Here is a 22,391-nt window from a genome sequence, read left to right on the forward strand (position 1 = left end):
AATCAGAGTTAATACTCTTTCTGCAGGAAGACTGGGACAAGCTTGTCAATAAAGTCCATTTGGTATTCTCTGAAGAGTTTGGCACTTTTGGAGGTCTACTTAGGACTTTCAACAAGAATGTTGCACTAGTACCCATATGAATGAAAGTGTTCCATTCAATTACATATGTTAATGCAGAGAATCAAGTTCTATTTACTGGGAATTATGGATAAAAACATTGGAAAACGAGTATGGTATTTTAATTCTTTATATGGTAACAGGAGCATGGCCTTTATACGCTCAAAAATGGAAATGCAAGGATCTACCTTCATTGGAAGATTGGATTGGAAAGTTGATGGACTGAGATGGCCAAACTTACAATGTTAATCAGAGCGAAAACACTCTCTATATTCATAGCAAATTGGAAACCCTTTATGCACTATCTGCAAGAGACAAAGAAAAATGAACTAATGATTTGTGATTTTGATTTTTAAAAATAAGAATCTGGGATATCAAGAAGATGAGATATAGAAAAAAGATAGTAATTAGACCTCAGGCTGATTGATACCAAAGGAGGAAGTGGTGTAGGCGAAAAACTGTAATGGATTAATAATATGCTTATTATGTTTTTACTGTTTTTTTATCTTTGTATATAAGCCACTGTTGGCTCTTTGTAGTTGTGTTTTTGTTATGTTTAACCTTCCTTCTTTGCTCTATCTTTTAACGTTTCTACAATAAAAATTAAAAAATGATCACCAAAAAAAAGGGGTTTTCCATACCGTGCCCAAAGACTGATGCAGAACCTGATTGACATATCACTCAAGGACTCCTTAAGCCAGTTGAGCTTGATTGACATGTACTTAAGCAGAACCCATAGGGTTACCAACTCTGTTTAGAAAATTCTTGGAGATTGGGGGGTCATGCTCATAACCCCAACAACTTTGCAACTATAGGTATAACTTAATCACAATGATATTTTGAATGTTTTCTTTGTACTCACCAAGGGCCAGATCAGGTCCTGCGGGCACAATTCTTCTGAAAATGGGCCTGCTATGGGTGCAAGAGCGTGTGGCACTGCTCGGGCATGCAGCATGGTTCAGGGCACACAGCGCGGCTAGGGGAGCACACACCACCACTCAGGCATCGCGCACCGCCACTCAGGGGACATGCCCCAGGGGAGCATGCCCCCCTCCAGCCAAGTAAGTGTGCATGGGGGCAGAAGGGTGGGAGCAGGGGACCCCCTACCCCCAGTGGGGGAATAGTAACCCTCCCATGGGTCCATCTAAAAGCAACTCATAGCACAACTCAAAGAAATTCTAAAGAAATGTGATCAATCAGGCATTAGAATCAAAAAAGTGAACTATCAGCTTTGAGCTTCTAGTATCCTTTCTGGGGTACTGAATTGATGCACCAGCTGCGGACAATGCAATGCTGTAGATGCCTCTACAGCAAAATGCAGACAAGATATTCAAACCCCCCTAGGATCCCTCACTTGTATTACAGCTTTAGAAAGATAAACCCACTGTAACAGAATCTGTACACTGAAAGTGGAACTGGACTCACCACCAGCACAATTAACACAGGAAGCTGCTTGTGCTGGGCCAGACCATTGGTCTGCCAAGGTCAATATTGTCTACCTTGACTGGCAGCAGCATTACAGGATCTCAGGTAGAGATCTGTCACATCATCTGCTACCTGTTCCTTTTTTAAACTGGAGATGCCATGGATTGAACCTAGAATGTTTCTGCATGCAAAGCAGGCGCTCTGCCAGTAAGTTTCCGTCCCACCCCTTTGAGAACTTCAAAATATCAAGATGTGACTGATCTCCGCCTCTGTCCTTATTCACCACAATGAACAGAGGCTGCTGCCCATTGTGTGGGATGCCACACTCAGTCACACACTGCCTAATATTATTGATGCACTTGTTGCCTTCTACTCTTTGGTAATGACCTCAGATACTATGCCCAGACTGATAAAGAAGCATTGGATAATGACTTTCATTGTAGGAGTGAAGAAATTTCACAGATACATTTATGGCTGCCCTTTTGAATTCTAAACTTGCTAAAAGCCTTTTCTTGGTCTATTTAATGTAAGACCAAAAAAAGGTGGGCATATCCTTTTAATTATCTACCTATAGTTTTCTATAAGGTACCTGCCCCTCATCCCTCTGTTATTTCTTTATTGGCCTATTACTGAGTATCTTAGTGAGTTAGTCTAGTCCTGTTCTCTGGAGGCCCCCGTGTGGTGGCAGCATTTAGGAGGTTATTTCCAGGGATCCCTTTATCTAAGGGACTTTCCCAACAAGGAAAAGCACCTTCCTTCCATCATAGCTGAGCAAATTGTAAAGACCACAAAGATGCACTGAAGATGGGAATTGCTGTAGAGACAGGCCCACGAGACTGGCAAGTACCCACCACAACATAGTAGTGACAGCCAATGTCTACAAAGGGGGTTAAGAAGACACATAGAATCATAGAATGATAGAATCACAGAGTTGGAAGGGGCCATACAGACCATCTAGTCCAACCCCCTGCCCAGTGCAGGATCAGCCTAAAGCATCCCTGACAAGTATTCATCCAGCCTCTTCTTGAAAACTGCCAGTGAGGGATTGCTCACCACCTCCCTAGGCAGCTGATTCCACTTTTGAACTACTCTGACTGTGAAAAAGTTTTTCCTAATATCCAGCCGGTACCTTTGTGCATGTATTTTAAGCCTATTGCTTTGCGTCCTACCCTCTGCTGCCAACTGGAACAGCTCCTTGCCCTCCTCCAAATGACAGCCTTTCAAATATTTAAAGAGAGAAATCATGCCCCCCCTCAACCTCCTCTTCTCCAAACTAAACATTCCCAAGGCCCTCAGCCTTACCTCATAGGGCTCAGTCTCCAGACCCCTGATCATTCTTGTTTCTCTCCTCTGCACCCTCTTGATTTTGGCCACATCCTTTTTGAAGTGAGGCCTCCAGAACTGCACACAATACTCCAGGTGTGGCCTGACCAAGGCAGTATAGAGAGGGGCTATGACCTCCTGCGATTTCGACGCTATGGCCCCTTTGATACAACACATTCATGGAGGATAGGTCCATCTCCTTGTTCAGAGGTAGTATGCCATGATGACAATGGCAGAAGAAGAAGACCCTGACTGGCCATTGTTGGAAACAAGATTAGGTATTCTGATCCAGTGGGATTCTTCTTATGTTTAACCTCTCTGACCTTATCCCACCCCTGAGAGTTCCAGGATCTCTCTGAGGGCAATAAGTCTGTCCCCCTTCAAGCAATATTGTAGCCACATGCCAACAATATCTAACCTCACATTCTACCCACGGTTCAGATCACTTTCAAAGGTTTTGCCCCTACCTTGTGAAGCAAAGTGGTTGAATACCACAGACAGAACTCTGTAGCAGCCCTTTGTTTGTGGAATTTCAGGCAGAAGCATTATTTCCACAGACTTTTCATTAATTTTTCTTTGGTTAATCCTTGCTTGAATAGCCCCTTTTATAGTTTTTTATTGTTGATGGCATGTATCCAACCACAAAGTTCAGAAGATTTAATGAACTTAAGTCTTCAGAAACGGCTATTCCCTCGATTTCATACCTCCCATTGTAGAGCACCCCTCCCCCTTTAACACAGTGTTTTCCTGCACACCTGCTGCTGTTAACCCCCAAGAACAAAATTTGCAAGGGATTTACTGCCCTACTGACTACACTGGGTGGGGGAAGTGAGAGAGCTCCCCTCCATAAAGTCTACTGGTACCTGAATACATCCTGATTTCTGGTGATTACAGTTTTTCTATTTTTTACTGCTCTGAGTTATATTGATGGATTTAAATATGATTTTGTTAATGGTGAATTTTACCATTGGTGATGCTGCTAATTATTTTTGTTTTGCTTTTATTGATTATTTTTTGGGAACCCCCCGCCTAAAGAGTAAAAAATGCTAGGAGTGCAGGACAGAAATATCTTCAGATAAATAAATGAGATAGTTTCCCTGAAACAACTGATAAGACAGAGAACTCACCAACATTTACATTTTGTAGCTGATTTGCCAAAGGTCTATGGGGCTGCACAATCATTTTCTTACACACTAGAGAAGCTTGAACAGCAGATCCCATCTGGCAATGGCTCCAGTAGTAACGTGTTGTTTGTGCTTGGCCCAAGGACCCAGGTGTGGGATTCAGACTCCCCCCATGGGACTTGCTGAGTTTCTTGATCTTAATCACAGTAGCAGTGAAGCTGTTATCTGTGGTGTTAACAGAGACTAAAAGTACAGACTGGGTTTCAGCTTCTGCAGTAGTTGTGAAAAGCAAGGGTTCCTTCAGAAAGGTCATAGTTCAGAGGGTAGGGTGGAGAGTCTGTCTTAGTGCTCAAAGTTCCTCTTAGGCACTCAGGATATTGTTGAATAATGAGCAGGGAACTGAAGTGGAAGGAAGGCCTCTGTGTGATATCTAAAGCCAAGTCTGCACGGGTCAGTTTCACAAGTTCAGTTCCTATACTGAGTGGTTTTCTCGTCACCATCTGCGCCAGATTTGCTGCCATCAGTAGTCACTCCTGCCATTATGGGACTTTTCCCCTGGCTTTCCTGGGAGTACTAATACCCCAACTTTAAAAAAAAAATCCACTTTGCAGTAGATTGTTTCCCCATGCATACTCTTTATTCATTTTTGGGTGTTCCATGCTCTTCCCCCCTCACCCACCCCTTGCCAGCCCACTGCAATGTGATGGACTACGCTTGTCTAGCCAGCCACTCCCCCTCCCCTCCTTTCCATTCTTCCCTGCCTCCCTCTTCCCTCTTAATTTTTTTTTTTAAGTCCAGTGCAGGATTGATGAATCATTGGTTTGAAAGCACAGGGGGAAGTTCCCTTTTTATTCTTTTTTCTTTGGCACAGGTGGGAATATTGTATAGGAGGCTAAATATCTGGGTATCAAAATTAAAGATTTTGGTCTTGGGCATGTTTCACTGATCTCTTAGCCTGAATCTTCCCATTTGTAATATGGAAATCATTATATTGAGCTATCTGTTAGAATAAGGTGTGTGAAATATTTTGACCACTCAAAAAGTGCTACATAAATGCTGTGATCTGGATGGCTCAGGCCAGCCTGATTTCATCAGATCTCAGAAACTAAGAGCAGAACCACAAGTGACAAAAGGCACAGATTGGACACTTGTCAGCTTCCCTCAAGTTCTGATGGGAAATGTAGGCATCCTGGTCTCGCAGCTTCACTCTCTGACTGCTGTCCAATGGACTTTTCAACTGTCACTTGTCCAACATTCCGCCAAGCTGCCTACATTTCCCATCAAAACTTGAGGGAAGCTGACAAGTGTCCAATCTGTGCCTTTTGTCACTTGTGGTTCTGCTCAGAGAGTCTTGGTTAGCACTTGGATGGGAGACCAGTAAAGAAGTTCAGGGTCATACACAGAGGGAGGCAATGGCAAACCACCTCTGTTCATATGTTGCCTCGAATACCCTGTGGGGTTTCCATAAATCGGCTGCAGCTTGACAGCATTTGACAGCACAGTGGCTTGACACACAAATGCAGATAATCAATCCATCATGTAACTCTGACTCCTTCCAGATAACCATGCTACTCTAGGTTGGGCATTTTCATGTTAGAGTAGCTTGGTTGTCTGTATCACCCTGCTATGTGGACACACATGGACACTTTAAGCTGCCTTTATACTGAATCAGACCATTTGTTCATCAAAGTCAGTATTGTCTACTCAGATCGGCAGTGGCTATCCAGTGTCTCTAGCAGAGGTCAGTCACATCACCTACTGCTTGGTCTTTTAAATTGGAGATGCCAGGGATTGAACTTGGGACCTTCCACATGCTGAGCAGATGTTCTACCACTGAGCCATGGCCCGTCCCTGAAGCCCCTTGCCAAGTGATTGTAACAATAGTTAATTTATTATTTTAATTGTAAGCTGCCTTGAGAGGATTCTGATGAAGCAGCATAGAAATCTCTTGAGTAAACAAAGGTTCTGCCACACATCCCATACAGATTTGAGATACAATCAACATCAGCACTGACATTTATGTTAAACCATCTTGTTGATTTTTTGCTTCATGCACCCATCCGGGTGACCATTTAGCCACACATTCTACCACACATTGACAGTTGGTGTTTAAAATTCTGCTTACTTCTTAGTAAGCACAAAGGCTGAATTGATGTGCATGATTTGGCACAGGTCAGTTCCACTGAAGAATGTGAATAACGGTCTGTAAGACTGTACTGCTTTAAAATAATATTTTTAAAAACATTATTATATATTAAATACAGAAATATTCTATGTTACATATGATTTAATTAGGATTTAATGTTATATGTGTATATGTGGTATCCTCAAGTCATAGCTTACTTGTGGTGACCCCTAGTGGGGTTTCCATGGCAAACGACTAACGGAGGTGGTTTGCCATTGCCTGGCTTTGCAACCCTGGTCTTCGTTGGAGGTTTCCCATTCAGTTACTAACCCAGGCTGACCCAACTTAGCTTCTGAGATCTGATGAGATCAGGCTCACCTGGGCCATCCAGGTTAGGGTAGTATGTTATATTTGGGTGTTTTTTATTTTTTGCTTTAAAATTATATTTGAGGTAAATATGTTAAAGATTTCCTGCACACACTACTCTCCTCTCATGCAGCAGCCTCAGTGGCTTATTTAGAAATGAAAAATATGTCTTTTTACAAGAGGCACAGAAGAAAGTATAAGATCTAGCTTGAGCTAAGTTTTGTAGATGGCGGTTTCTTTAATACTGCACTTGATATGGTAATTTACTATCCCTGATAGTTTTGAGCAGATGGAACATGAGAGCCAGTTTGGTGTAGTAGTTAAGAGTGCGGGACTCTAATCTGGAGAGCCGGGTTTGATTCCCCACTCCTCCACTTGAAGCCAGCTGGGTGACCTTGGGTCAGTCACAGCTTCTAGGAGCTCTCTCAGCCCCACCCACCTCACAGGGTGTTTTGTTGTGGGGAAAATAATAACATACTTTGTAAACTGCTCTGAGTGGATGTTAAGTCATCCTGAAGAGTGGTATATAAATCGAATGTTGTTGTTGTTATATAGGACATCAAGAAACTGAAAGACGCTCCCAGACAAGACCTTTTTTTATGGATTTGCCAGAACTTCCTGATGGAAAGTGTAGAGATATAGGGCTGAAGAGTCTTGGCCATGTCTCTACCAGCTGAGCTCCTCTGCCATCCTCTATTATAGGTATTTAAGCTTGTAACACTTGCTTTGTTCTAAAGAAAAGGATAGGAGCTGCACTTCCTTTTCCTTAATCATAATATATGCAACTTCAATAAAAGTTCTAGCCATACACAATGAAAAATAAAAATCAGAAAGATGCACTAAAACTTTTAGATGACTTTAATGGAAGCTTTACAGAGCAAACTGGGAAGGGGGAGGAAGTGCTCAGGGAGCTGACTAGCTCCTATGCCCTTGTATCTTGGATTTAGGTCACTGAAATCCAAGTTATGCCAGCACAGCTCCCTAGCACCTCTCCCCAGGCTGTTGTGCAGGCAGTGCCCCACCTCAGCCAGCCACCAGTGGACCTTGGGCGTAAATTCCTACACCAGCATGGGAGTGGGCAGGCCTGGGGATGGGCTGGGAGTTAAATGGTTCCCCAAGCTGCTCCAAGCTGCTCCAAGCTGGGTAACGTCCCCAAAGAGTGGCAGAAAATTACTCCATGAAAAAAGACAACTTAGCCCATAGGCACCTATGCAAAGGGAAAAGTCAACCCCATCCCCCATGCACGACCCTGCCCAAATGGCCCAGAGGAGCACAGGAGGATGACTAAACCAATCTACTCTCACCCCAGCAGTGTCTAAGCCAGGGGGCCCAGCACTCACCCAGTCACAGTTCTCCCCTCCCTGCATAAACCGTGGCCAGGATGCCCATGAACTCAGTAAGTAGGGGGCATAGCACAGGGCTCTATCCAAAAGCTCTCTGCTGTGCGGACTTAGAGTGCAGGGCACCTTGGTGGCGGGCAAAGCACAGAATGGGCACTTTGTAAAATTGGGCGAGCACTTTGCTCTTACATCCCGGGAGGGAGAGCGAAGTCCAGAATGTGTTACTAACATGTCTCATTGCAGATCCCTAACAAGTATCCCATCTCTAGAGGCTTGGCTCAAAGGGGTGAGGAGGACACAGTGACAATTAAAAGGGAACTGGGGAGCTGGCTTCTCTGGCTCACCTGCCCACGTCCACCTCCCCCATCCCCCTCACGAGGCCAGGTGCCACCCCTAAAATGTCGGCCTCCGCCACTGAGGCCAGCAGCATGCTTATGGAAGGGATGGCCCGACCCTGGTCCTCTAGTCACCATGGTCCTTGTCTAACTACTGGGGAAGCTCCCAGGGAAGTGTACGCGACAGAACTGCACATGCCTTGCCATTGCTGCACATGTCTCTGTTTTCCTTCAGGCAGGTAGTGATCCAACAGGAAGACTTGGGACCATGGCCATCACAGTCTACGGCAATCCTTCAGACTGCATTTCCAGCTCCAAGAGTATTCCCTCCCAGGTAGCTGTTCAACCTGCACGTCTGCCTCACTCATGAGCAAGCAGTGCAAAGGATGGCTCAACCTGCCTCCAAAAGGCCCCTGGGGGCAGCATGCACAGGTCTAGTTGCCATACCGGACAGAGGGAGATGGAGACAGAAACTTGTGTCCAGGCATCCCCTTCATGTTTGGCAGTTTAATAAAGTCTGTGTTGTTCCACAACTCTCTCCCTGTCTGTTTGCTTTTCTGAATGGCAGTAGCTCAATGACCCTCACTGTCACAACTCCTGTCCCCATCTGTCACTTCCCTGAAGGGCTGCCCTTCACGTATCCCAGAGGATGGCCTCTGGTTCAGGGGTAGTAAGGATGGGGTGGCACCCAAAGGTTTTCCAGATGCTACTGGATCTCTGTTTTGATCTGCTGCACAACAGAATGGTGATCCACTGACACTTGAGAGGATGAAACAGTCTCTCTCCAGACAGTGGGTGGAAATGCACATTACAAAATACCTAGAGACACTCAAGTGAACTTCATTTCACATGTTCCCCCCTTCAAGTGCTCACACAGTGACACTTCAATTTGCTCCGCAAATGCAAATTGGCAAGGAGCCTACAGTACTTGTTCTCACAGGGAAAACAGAGCTGAATTGGTGCTTCATCCTCCAGAATCACTTGCAGATATAGTCACACAAAGGGAGCTCCCATGAAAGCGACATTCCCGTGCACTGAGCAAGAATAGCCTGCACATGAATTGAGGACTACACATGCAGTTTTACACTTGAGTATCTCTAGTATTTAGTAACATGTATTTCCACCCTAAGGCAGCTTCTTTTATTGTTCCAGGAGCTGGAGGGGAAGGGCAGAGCTCTGCCCTTGATGAAATAGCCTTTCCCCAAGCAAGCAAGCAAGCACTCACTTCCTAGCTTACCCAATTTTATCATCAGAAGAACTGAAAAAAGTACTTGGGAAAAACCAGGTTTCCCACCCCTCAGGCCTCCAATCTCTAGCCATAACCTATTTTATGCAATGTGCACATGTCTTGTCATGTGTTGCTACCTCAGTACAACACCCTGAGGGTTGGGAGAGGAAGGGGACAGCAGCTCAAAGGATGGATTCATGTTATTCAGTTGCCATGCAGTTCAGATTGCCTGCAACCATGCTTTCCACCTTATTAGTAGCTAAGACAACACTGGAGGCACACATCCCTCTTCAAACTAAAAGTTGACTTCTTGAGGACACGAAAGAAAAAATCACCCCTAGTACCTATACTGATCAGTGACTCATGAAGAGACAGAACAGGCCGCCTCTTCCTGGTGTGTGAGTAATTTTGCAGTTTCAACAAAGGGAATGAATGAAAAACAATGCTGATGGAGAATCAGCTGCAGCTACAGGAGCCAAATTCCTCTCTGAGCACCATTGAGGGGCTCAGAGGAGCCTTTAAGGGAACACAAGGATCCCAAATTGAATTGGCAATTTTTACCAGTTCCCTCTTTTCATTGCAGCTCCCCCCCACCCTTCACATCATTCCTCCAGGTCCCTTATCATCCAAGACAGCATTTCATGAGAAGGGGTGAGGCTGGAAAGTTACATTCTGCTACCTGGTAAATTTAGTTTGGATCCAAAATCTCTCTCTCTCTCTCTCCATCTCTACTTCTCCCTTCTCTCCTGCTTCTCTCCTGGAATTTTACCTATGGTACAAACACAGGCAAACAACTGTTATGTCAGGGAGATTCTAGGATTTCCTCTGGTGGCTTCACAAGCAATAGCTCAGCACGTTCATTCTGCAGAACTCTGATAACATCAGAGCATAGTGGAAGTTACTGGTAAAAGAGTCTGTTCCCCGAAGCTTCCTCTGACACCAAACCACATAATAAAACCTCAAATAGGCAAGATTGTTCTCAGTTAGATCCTAACTATTCCTCTCTGGAAGGGCAATGGGCTTTTCCCAGATGGGGCTTGTTCCAATGTTCATGCAAAATATTAACTCTGTTACCAGAGTGCCGAAGATATGAATGTTGTCTTCCCCCAGAAAACAGTGGAATGAGCTAGAATCTTTCTTCAGAATATGACAAGTATTAGGAGCCGTTAGGGGTATGTTCACGTTTACTTGGTCCCCAAGTTCCTCCTAAGAATAGCAAATAGAGTTGTGCATTTATAAAGTTATAGAGAGGGAAGAGTTTCTATCTGCTTTAGTACACCAGCTGAGACTAATCAAGTATAAATAGAGATATGAAGGTGGAGGGGGGAACTGTAAGAAGATGGGGAAACAATATGTGTATTTTTTTCTGAGAATATTTTCTGTCATTAGTATAAGTTATTATAACTAATTAGAATTTTAAAAATGACATTAAGTAATATTCAGAAATCTTCACTTCTGGACATTATTCTGGCACCTGGCAGACTGGCTTAGAGTTCAAGAAAGTCAGAAGGTGGGGGCATGGGGTAATGATGACTCAGAAAATATGCATCCAACATGGATGTTTGCCACATCAACAGATATATGCAGATTTATGCACAGATCTTGCCACAAAAGAGCACAGTATAATAGATCTGTCTTTTAAAATGTTGTTTGCTAGGGAGGTACATGGAGGATAATATAGAATCAAAATCTGGTGTGAATCAAATCCATTCTTTAATAATAGTTGATATAACTACTCCTACTGATGTCATTTCACAGGCAGCAGGAGGGGCAGTGAAGGGATACCAAGAATTCAACAGATATGTAACAAGGATGTCAATCAAACCAGATGAGTTTGCTGATGTTCCTGGCCAACTGGGATCTCTATTCATGGCATTTCCATTTTCTGCCAACCATAATACTATTTCTATGACTCTTAGAGGATTTTCTGACTTGTATTTAAGCATAAGTACATGAAGTGTTTCATCATTGGTGCTGTATTGGCAGTTAGGTAGCGGGCAATTTGGTGGGCAGGAGACGGAAGGATGACCAGTAAAACTGGATGATCACTCATTCATGTTTAATGCAGGGCAGGTTGGTTAGGGAGTATTCCTTTGTACAGTCCCTAAGAATTTCAAACAAAACAAACTGCAAGGGAAAAGATGTTCCTACTAAAACCAGTGGGAATAAAGAAAGAACAACAGCCAAAAAGAATCTGAAGAGAGGCAATGACTAAAGAAAACAAGTCAAAATATTAAAGAACAAAATGAACCAAAACATCACAAGTAAATGCACATTGTGTACCGCCTACTGGCTTTGAGAGGGATTTGTTTCCATTTGATACAACTAGCAGTGGCTCCCCTTTGCCTCTGTTTGCTATTCTGTTCTCTCCGATGCTGTATCTGTTCCGTTTGCTTGCATACTTTGGCATGTGGAAGGGTGCAACAGTTATATTTGTTTTCTCCCAACAACTGGCAGTTCTGCCGCTGGGAAAGGGAAACAGAGGCAAACATTTAATTAGTACAGGCTGAAATGCAGGTAGGCAATGCTGCAGACTTGCGAAGGGTGGTCCAGATGCCAGGCAACATCTGCCCTGCCATCTTAATGTGTGTTCATTGCAAACAGTAACACAAGAAAGAAAGAGACAGAGAGCATTAAGGCCAAATCAGACAAGATGGAAGACAGAAGTGTGAACTCTCAGTGTCCTTAAAGCTATCAGTTGTTTGGCAGGGAGGATCACCTCACAGAGGGGCACCATTCCTGAGAATTTCATCCCAATTTCATGAGCAGAGGAAAATGTGTCCCTCATTTAAACCAGCAGAAATGAAAGATGAATATAAGAAAGAAAATAAAGATTGACTTACCTGCCTCAGAATAACAGCATTTTGAGGCTGATTCTGAGGCATGTTCTAGGAATTGCAGTTTGTTCAGGGAACTAGTCCAGTGCACTATAACACACACCCACACTCCGCACATTTCAGAGCAAGTTCTTTCACAGTAGACAAGGCAAGGGAATGGCTCAGAAGCATCCAAAGATCCCCAGGGAATGAAAACCACTGGTCTACATGGAAGATCTATATAAGAAGTAGCTCCCCTTTCTATGCTGAATTCATGCTATTTACAGGTATACACCTTTGCCTAGACATCATGCTAGGTATCTCTGCTAATGTCTTTCTTTTGGCTACTTCGCACTCCCAAATTACAATATCCCTCCCCCCCTTTTTTTTCCAGGAGGCCACATCAAATGCATCGGTGAAATTTTCAGATTCAGTTCTTACTGACAAACAAGGCTAAAAACCAAGCATACAGTTCTTGGAAGATGACGGATGAAGATACAGGAAAGATGTAATAAAATCATGTAATAAAATCATATATATATATATATATATATATATATATATATATATATATATATATATATATATATATATATATATATATATATATATATATATATATAGCTGTAGCTGTAGCTGTAGCTGTAGCTGTAGCTGTAGCTGTAGCTGTAGCTGTAGCTGTAGCTAGCAAACAAATGTTTGGGGTGAGGAGGGAGAAAAGGAACACTTAACAAGTAAACACTTTTTTAAACAAAAGAACAGGGCAAATACAAGCTGTTGAAAAGTAAGAGAGGAAAGGACTGTATTGGGGGGATATGTAATGGAGGATGGAAACAGCCAGTGTAGATTAAAATCCCATTAAGCAGTAGTTTGGCAGAGAGATGGGAAGAGCTGGATTTAGCCCCGCTCCCCTCTTGCTCTCCTAAGGTGATCTGCAGAATTTTAGCCTGTTTGAAAAAGTGTCAGCAACAGAGGGCGGGTGAGAGTGGCAGAGTAAGAGGAAATGCAGAGCAAGTGAGAGCCAGTGTGGTGTAGTGGTTAGAGATTAAGATCTGGGAGACCCAGGTTCAAATCCCCAGGCTGCTGTGGAATTTTGTTGGGTGACCTTGGTCCAGTCACACACTCTCAGACTAACCTTCCTCAAAGGGCTGTTGTAAGGATAAAATTGAAGAGAACAGAAAGACATAAACCGCTTTGGATCCCCACTGGATATAAATGTACATCAGAAGTTGGTGCTGCAATTGTTTTTTGTTTTAATCCATAAACCAAGGCACGTGGATAGTGGGAGAAACACTGGATTGCAGCAGCCTGGCAGACATCATCTGGGTTCTTTAGAATAACTGCTTGAAGGGATTGTGTTATTCTAGAGGAAATGGGTAGTGTGGAAGCACTTCAGGCCTTAGGAAAGATGAAAGGTGACAGGAAAAATTCCGGATAGCAGTAGCAAACTCATCTGGATTCTCTGTAATAACCAAGTAAATTAATGATGTCATTCCAAAGCAGGGTTGCTAACTCTGTGTTGGGAAATTCCTGAAGATTTGGGGGTGGGGCCTCAGCGAAATATAATGCAGTGACATCCACCCTCCAAAGCAGCCATTTTCTCCACCAGAACTGGCCTCTGTAGCCTGGAGATCAGTTGTATTTCATGGAGATATCCAGGCTCCAGCTGGAGGTTGGCAACCCTATGCCAAAGGAAGCCGCTAATGTGAAAGCGCTGAAAAATTCTAAAGCAGCAAACTCTTTCCCACGGCAATGTCCTACAATATTTCAATGTGATCAGCAGGTGGCGCCAGAGGCCCTGGAGAGTTTTATTTTTCCTGTGTGCGCGGGAAGATTACACGAAATGTACTATCACAATCTGTGCAGTTTTGGGACCTTTCAGGCAATGTGGTTTGTCTGGAAGAGCTTCTCATCCTGGACTAAATTATTTGATGGAGGTTGCTCCAGAATATATTCTCATTGTGGGAAAACAGCTATTTCCCATCTCTTAAACAAATAGATGCTGTTGTTGGGAAATTATTCCCCCAGAAATAGAAGATCACACCACTTTTGCTGTGGAAGTGTCACCACCAGAGCTAGTATCACTAGCACGTGCTCTTGAGTTGGACTCGTGCTGCTAACAACGCCACCCCAGTCTCACTCTTGCCCACCCAGTTTTGAATTCCCCTTCCATTAAAAAAGCCTGTTTGTTCTCTGGTTTCTTTTTCTTTTTTCTTCAATATATTTTTATTCAAGATTTTAGTATCTGTTGCATATGCAACATACATTTGTTCATATATCGTTCGTTTCACATTTCCATTTTTCCCCCTCCACCCCCCCTACCCCTTCCCCTTCCCCTTATGGTCTCTAGTCTTTTATCCCCAGCCACGGGCACAAAGTCTGAATCTTCTACCGAATGTCTTTTCTTCCCTCCGTTGACATCCAGTCTAGGTAGATCTTCCATCTACTCCTTATTTCTTCGTTCTTTTCTTGCCATGTAGTCTTCTGGCGCATCCTCTCGACGATATCCGACTGTATGAATTCAAACAGATAATTGTGCCAGATTTCTGCATATCATTTGGATCAGTGGTAAGTATCCACCTTGTTGTGCCTTGAGGTCCAAATACTCATAACAGACAGCTCCTGCAGCATAATGGCTACTCTACGGAAGGAGAGATCTGAGCTACCCACTCAGGCATGAAACTCACTGGATGACCTTGGACTCTCTCTCTTAGCCTAACCTACCTCATAAAGTTGTTGTGAGGATAAAATGGAAAGGATCACATATACCACTCTGAGCTTCTTGGAAGAAGAGCAGGACAAAATGTAATCTGCACTGTAGTGCAGATGAACCTCCAAACACCACAGTCCTACCAGTTCTCTCATCCATGTCCAGGTTTTCTCTTTGTTCACTGTAACATCCATATCAGGAAACAATGGCGAGGACTAGCCTCCAAACGATAGTCTGTAATCTCACTTCAGCCCCTGGTTTCAATTCATTACAAATGGATTGTCACAATTTCCCTTCTCCATTTTCCAGGCTTCCTTTAACCATAGTTTCCTGTGACATCCAAATCATTGTTTGCCATATTTGGCTATCAAAGCTGGTTACAGGAAAAACTGAAAATACAGGAAAGAGCTGGCACAGAAGAGGCAGTGGAAAGAGGAGGAGGCATGAAAGCTCACCCCTGACTCTACTCACCCAAAACCGTGGAATGGAAGGTCTGAACCAGGCCGCAGTCTTTCACACAAGGCAGCTGAAAATGACTGCCTGCCACTTTTCCAAAGGTCCACCTTTGTTAACCTTGCTAAGTTTTAGCAAGACCACTATGTCCTCCCTTCAAGTGGCACAAATGAACCCTTACAAAGGCAGCACCTATTGGTATAATAATATATAGACACGACGGGCCAGTTTCTGGTTAAGTCGACAACCTTAGTCGTGCGCAATCAAAGGATTTCACAGCCTTCATCTCATTTGTGTGTGCAATACAGCAACCCCTTTAGGGGTAGATTGAGCCACTTGCTGCATGGCTGAGGGTCGTCACACATTAACAGCATAGCCTTTGGTGGGAAGCCTACATGTAGGTGGTATATGAAACACAGTCCTGTACTTCCCCACTGCATGTGTACCTAAGTGCAGGATTGTCAGATTTCATGCACTGGTCTCATGTTATTCTTCATGGAGCCTGGTACATGAAGCAGGCCTGAGCTTCACAGCTGAGCAAATATTTGAACATCTCGTCCACTAACCCAATAGAGCCCCCAAGTGGCTTCTGTAGATTAGTTTCCAGTTGCCTTCGAAGGCAGGGGCAGGCCTGAAGTGGGGCACTTCTAGGAAGGACGCCCATAGGGTGATCAGGGCCCCTGTTTGGTTATGTAGGAGAGGTAATTTCAGGAGGTGCACCTTGTCTCACACCTACATGATAAGCTGTACCCACTCAAATATAAATTGCACTACTATCCCAGATACAGGAGTGCAGATACTGTTTGCATCTAGTCTCTCTAGTTGTGTATCAATTGCCCGTAGGAAAGAAAATGACAGCATTTAAAATAAAACCTTCATTGCATTTTTATTTGACTTTCCAACAACAGTTTAAAAACTAATGTACCTGTTAACTGAAATATGATTTTAGTGAGATTGTGACAGAAGGATGCCTGTGGATGCTTCCAAAGAGAACCCCAGTGAGTGTTATTATGCATTTTTACCACTAGAGGTCAGCAAGAGCATTTGAAACAGCTGTTCCCAACTGCTACTGGCGCCTCAAAAATGTTAGTTACATCAGGCAGGCTCTTTCTGGAAGGCAGTGGCTTTCCTGGAACGAGTGCTCTTCCAGGCAGGCTGGCCATTTCAGCAACATTGTTGAAACATTAGGCACTACAGTCTGACAGCACCACAGACACTGCTACAGTGATTGATCAGGTCATGTTCCTAAATCCTGGAACTGAGAGGTAATAGGGTTGCCAACTTTTAAACTGTTTCATCTAGCTGTCCTTTGAACATCAGTTTGACCTGCAAGCAATTATCCAGTAATGTTATTAAGTTCCATGCCATGGAAAGCTTCAACTGCCCATTTTTACATACTACTATGAAAGGGACTATTTTTTTTCCTGGGCAGTTGGCATCCTTAGATGTAAAACATATGAAGAAAGATTTGGGTCCACTTGAAACGCATAAAGTGATAGCATTTACCTGCCAAAACCGTCACGGCAAAAATTGCCTACGTTTACTGAGCTGCCTGCATATTTACTGACTGTGATCTTGTGTGTTAAATAAAAAGCCGGATGTGCAGAAATGTAGAATGCAGAACTTTTCCTAGCTTGGGTGTGAAGAGAGGGGAAAAGGAGCCTCCTGCTTAACCCTTTGTATGCCAGTCTGCTCTTGAGGGCACAAGATCAAGGCCAGTGAGAAAAACTCCAAACCTGGCAGTATTACATCCCAAGTCTCTGGAACTGATCAAACAGGCCTGTGGCATACAAGGAGTTGCTAATTTTTCAAACTATCCCTCTAGCGGTCCCTTTAATATCAGGGTTATCTGCAAGGAATTATCAGGTGACTTCACACCGTGAAAATTGTCAGCTGCCCATTTCCACTCTTTAAGACTCTGTTAACCTTAGTCAGCACATGCCTGTGAACCACTGGATGTTCTTTCCCAACATAACTGGGATCCCTAAGATCACTCCTAACTTAGGAGTCAGTCCTAACTGTTAAACCCTTTGAATTGCTGCTTGAGACACTGGCCCTGAGAACTGCAGCAAGTCAGAGGGTTTCACAATATGTTGGTTTTGGAGAAACTCAAACCAGTTTTCTTCCTCCTTGTTTGAATGAGGAACTTCATTATGACAGTGCCTGGAGAACTTGTATACTTAATTTAGAGGGAAGTATTGGTTATTGGTAATTTTTTTGGAAATGATCTAAACCTCAAAGTCTCCACCAACCTTTTCACGAGTTCTCTTTCACTGTTCCATTTGAGATTTTCAAGACTGGAGCAGTCTGTTCTCTCACTCTCTCCCTTCAGCCACAAACTGTCTTAATTAGACTAATTTGCTCATACCTGAGGCCTAGCCAAGTATGACCAAAAAAATGACCTCAACTGAGCCACAGCCAACAGGGAATTGACTGAAATGCAGCAATGGGACCATAAATTGAAGGGAGCCTCATAGAACAAACTTCATGCATGATTCCTAGAACTGCAGGATCACAAAGGAGGCCAGCATAAGGCTCTTTCGGAATTAGGTAGCCATAGCTCTACCTCAAAAGGGATATTTTAAAAAATCTGGAAAAGGCCTCCCCCCTGCAACATTCCACATTCCGTGGTTGGAAGGCATGTGGTGAGCCTGGCTAATTCTGGGTCTGACCATTTCCTTGAGTGGGGACCTTCTGGGAACCACTTAAGGTTGCCAGCTGGACAGAAAATGATATCAAACTGATATTAAGGGGACTGATTTAAAAACTGGCAACCTGAATGGGGCCTGGAGTTGCATAAGAGAAGAAAAGTGGGATATAAATGAAAGGAAAGGAAATTCCTTAGGAAGGTTAAAAAACTGGGACTTTTTAACTCAAAAAACTATGAATGAATAGTGGAGGGTCACAAAATACAGTCTTAATAAAATCAGGAAGAGTGTGATGAGAAGGGGGGGGGATTCCCTTTCAAAATTAAAATCTCAAGAATCCTCCACGGACACTAATAGGCAGAAAAGGTTCAGGCAATGCAAACGTACTCCATCATGGACACTTGGGGTATTTTTGTGGCCTTCCCTTGAGTCTCCCTCTCATTATTTGTCCCTTTATACCAAGTGGTCAAGTGTTAACCACTAGAAGACTTCCAGTTCCTTGTAGAGGCTCTGTGCCCTCAACAGCTGCACACCAGACTCACATCAACACTACTTTAGCTTTTCTCTACATAGAGATCTACTTGTGGGTTGTACTATAATTGAGTGTGCCTGCAATTGTTAAAGGCACAAAGGGGGGAGGGAATGATAATCCAGCCGCAAAAGCAAGACCTCTAGACTGGGACCCAGGACTGCAGAGAGGGCCAGACCTTGATGTTGGCTGCAGACAAAAGAGACAGTAGCCATTCTGAACTGAGTTCACCTTTGGCCGGGGACAGAGCCGAGCAGGGGTGATGTACAGCACTGTCCACTTACCGTGCTGGCTGAACACACTGCACCATCTGGAGCTTGTTCGCCACCAGTGCTTGGTATCCCAGCTATTTTCCAGTTGTACTGGCTAACCCAAAAGTTCTGTTGCCTCCTTTTTTTTTCCAGGCAAAGCTTCCTCATGACGGGCAGATATGCAACTGGCTATTTTGTTTTTCTTCCACTGGAGATGCAGAGACTGAGAGCCAAACTACAAGTGACGTCTTACACAGGTTGGACACAAGTCGGCTTCCCTCAAGTTTTGATGGGAAATGTAGGCGCCCTGGTTTTACAGCTTGGCTCTCCATTACAGCTGCAAGACCAGGATGCCTACATTTCCCATCAAAACTTGAGGGAAGCCGACTAGTGTCCAACCTGTGTAAGACGTCACTTGTAGTTTGGCTCTGACCCTCTCAGGAGTAGACTATTTGCTGTCACACTCACAACCCTTCTCAGGGGGAAAAGGTGCCCGCCTTCCACACAAGTTGGAGCAGCGGGAATTACAGGCCTAGGCTAGATGTTGCTGGGGGTGGGGAGATGGGACAGCACCCAACTTGCTAAAGATGAAGCTAGCCAACTGACCAAGAGAATCCTGGCCTGGTTGGTTCCTGTGCTTTTAACAGCCCTGGGATCTACAGAAACCAGCCCACGAAGCTTTTCACAGAACCCCCCTGCTAATGTCCGTCTGCAGAGTATGCCGCCGTTAATGGGGGGAGACCAGAGATCAGTAAGAAGCTGGCAGCTCTGCTAAGGATGGGGAGAGTTGCAAAAGCCACTCGGAGCCAGCATCAATTCTTTAAGGCCTCAAAAATATAAAGTATTATAACTGATACAGAGTATATGAAGCTGCCATACAAAATCGGACGATTGGTCCAATATTCTGTGATTCTCCAGCGTCTCAATAAGAGGTCCTTTTCAGCATTACCGCACAACAGTCTTTTGAGATAGTGAGCCCCATGTATACAGAGTATGGGTTCCACCACTGAGCCATGAGCCTAAGTGACTGATGCTGCTGAGTTTGCTATGGTCACTATTCCAAACTGAGTGTTGAGTCCAGAACCCACAATGTCAGTCAAAGTCTTTCCAGTGAGTTGCCAGGCTATAAACATGATGCCTTGAGTGTAGAAAAGATTAAAATTCTACTGATCTGTCTGTCCTGCTTTCTGTAATGTAACATGCAATCTCTCTTTCTAAATTGCAAATATTCATGCTGAACAATAGCCTTAATCAGGCAGAATGTAAAAATAGCCTATTCATAGCACTACAGATAGTATGGCTGACTGCAACTGTTTGCATTGTAAGCCTTTCAGGCACACTGCAGCTTCATACAAAGCATCTAAACACCTCGAGCACCCCAATTTTCTTCTAAGAAAACCCTTCACATGGCAATAGGCCCTCTGTATGCGTGGAGGGACTACAGATATTTGGACTTGCAGTTTTGTTCCTTTGTAGCCAAGAAAAGAGAATTCCTGCCTGTTGAAGAGTACTGCATAATTAGCGAACTTGAAGACCTGACATAAGAAAGAAGCACCGCTGTCTTCCAGTTTATCAACAATTCCCTTCCTGGTCTCCCAGCAATTATTCTTTCTCCCCTGAAGAGAGTGGGAAGTTGGTGAGGGAGGAGTCTGGAAAGGGGAGAAATGGTTGAGAGTGAATCCAGCCACATTTAATTCAAGGTTGTGAGAATGCTTTAACGCATTAGTACTGAACTTGAGAGACAGCAGTTCCCCCGGATGCTGTTCTCTTTGTGATTAATTCCAAGTTCAACGAGCATGCCCGAGATCACATTTCTGTTCCCTCCAGCTTCAGAGCTGCCAAAAAGACTCCAGGGTGCCAAGTCGGTGCTGATGACAGTTTGAAACACCCTCCTTAGCCGTTTCCCCACTAAGAGTATCTGGCACCGCAGAATATCTGGTCCAGGCAGGACAGTCATAGCGGGATCTCTGCAGACACCCCGTACAGCTGTTCTTAACACTGTGCCGTCTGGCCTCCCTCGGCAGAATAACAGGCCCTGCCCTCATAGTGGGGTCTGTTAATTGGGCAGGGCACACACCTGACTCATTCCTGTTGGGCTCTAACTGCAATGAGCAGGCACCACTTGTTGCAAGAGCATCCGCTGTATTTTTTTTTTAAATAAAGCATAGGTGCACACAGCTATTAGCTTAGGTTTTGTGTCATTTTCCTCAATAGTGAAACAGGGTTGGCTGGAGGTTTGGCAGAGAAGCATTTACACCTGCTGGCAGTAAAGATGACACAGGCTTCCTCCCTAGAGAAAAGCCTCATTCACCTTTGAGATTGTTCTCCACGTCCCCTCATTCTGGGAAGTTCAAACATCAGCTGTACGGAACTGGGCCTTCTCTGTGTTTGCTTCAATGATTACAGAAAAACTTCATGAGCTTTAGGTGTTTATTCAAGGTCCGTCTAGTTGCAAAAACCTTTGGTTAATTGGGATGGAAGACTCACCGACTGATACAATGTCAGGACGTTTTGGTTTTGTGTTGCTGTAATTATAACTTTTAAGTAGTATTTGGAAAAGTTTTATGAATTGTAAAAATTAACACAGAGAACGGTAAACTAAAATATTTCAATTAAAAAATCTCTGGGCTTCTTAACATGGCATACCTAATTTCCTTGAAAATTCAGAGTCCTTAATTTCCTACATACACCATCTTATGTGAAAAATCAACCCAAGTTTTGATTTTGTTACAAAAAATTTTCAGGAACCATTCAGCTCTACAGCTTCCAGGCATGTCTGTTTATAGTAACCAGGCACCTGCAGAGTTTTCACACATTATGGTGTTGGTTCCCCCCCCTGTATGTAGGAAAAACAACACACAGTGATCACCCTCCGGAGTGAAATCAACCTCAGGAACTCTGCTTCACTTGAAAATTCCCTCCCCCACCTCCCACACCATTTCCTTCTTTATTTGAGCCTGAATGAGGGGCAAGCAGCAATTAAAAATAACTTAGCCTATATTTAAACATACGAACATTTCCCTCTTTTTCATAGGCTGACAGGTGTTTGATATGAAATGCCACATAGTCATGTTAACAGACTAAAATTTCTTTCCTCTAGTGGGTGCAGCTCTGGCCAACATTCCTTACGTCTTTATTTCAGGGACAGACATCTAAACAGGTCACATCAGACATGAAGAAACTGAGAGAGAAGTGGGGAAACAGAAGAGGGAAACTGAGAGCCAGTGCAGGGTAGTGGCTAGAGTGGTAAGACTAGGATTTGGGAGAACCAGGTTTGATTCCCTTCTGTGCCATGGAAGCTTTACTGGGTGACTTTGGGCCAGTCACCACATTCAGGCTAACCTACTTCATGGTGTTGCTATGAAGAACAAATGGAGGAGAAAAATGATGTAAGCGGCTTTGAGTCTCCATTGGTGTGGTTGCCAACTCCAGGTTGGGAAATCCCTGGAGATTTGGGGGAAGAATCCTGGAGAGGGTGGGGTTTGGGGAGGGACCTCAGCAGAGTATAATTCCATAGAGTTCACCCTCCAAAGCAGCCATTTTCTCCAGGGAAACTGATCTCTGTAATTCTGAAAGCTCTCCGGTCACCACCTGGAAGTTG

The sequence above is a fragment of the Eublepharis macularius genome, chromosome 2 (assembly GCF_028583425.1).
Source record: "Eublepharis macularius isolate TG4126 chromosome 2, MPM_Emac_v1.0, whole genome shotgun sequence".
NCBI lineage: Eukaryota > Metazoa > Chordata > Lepidosauria > Squamata > Eublepharidae > Eublepharis > Eublepharis macularius.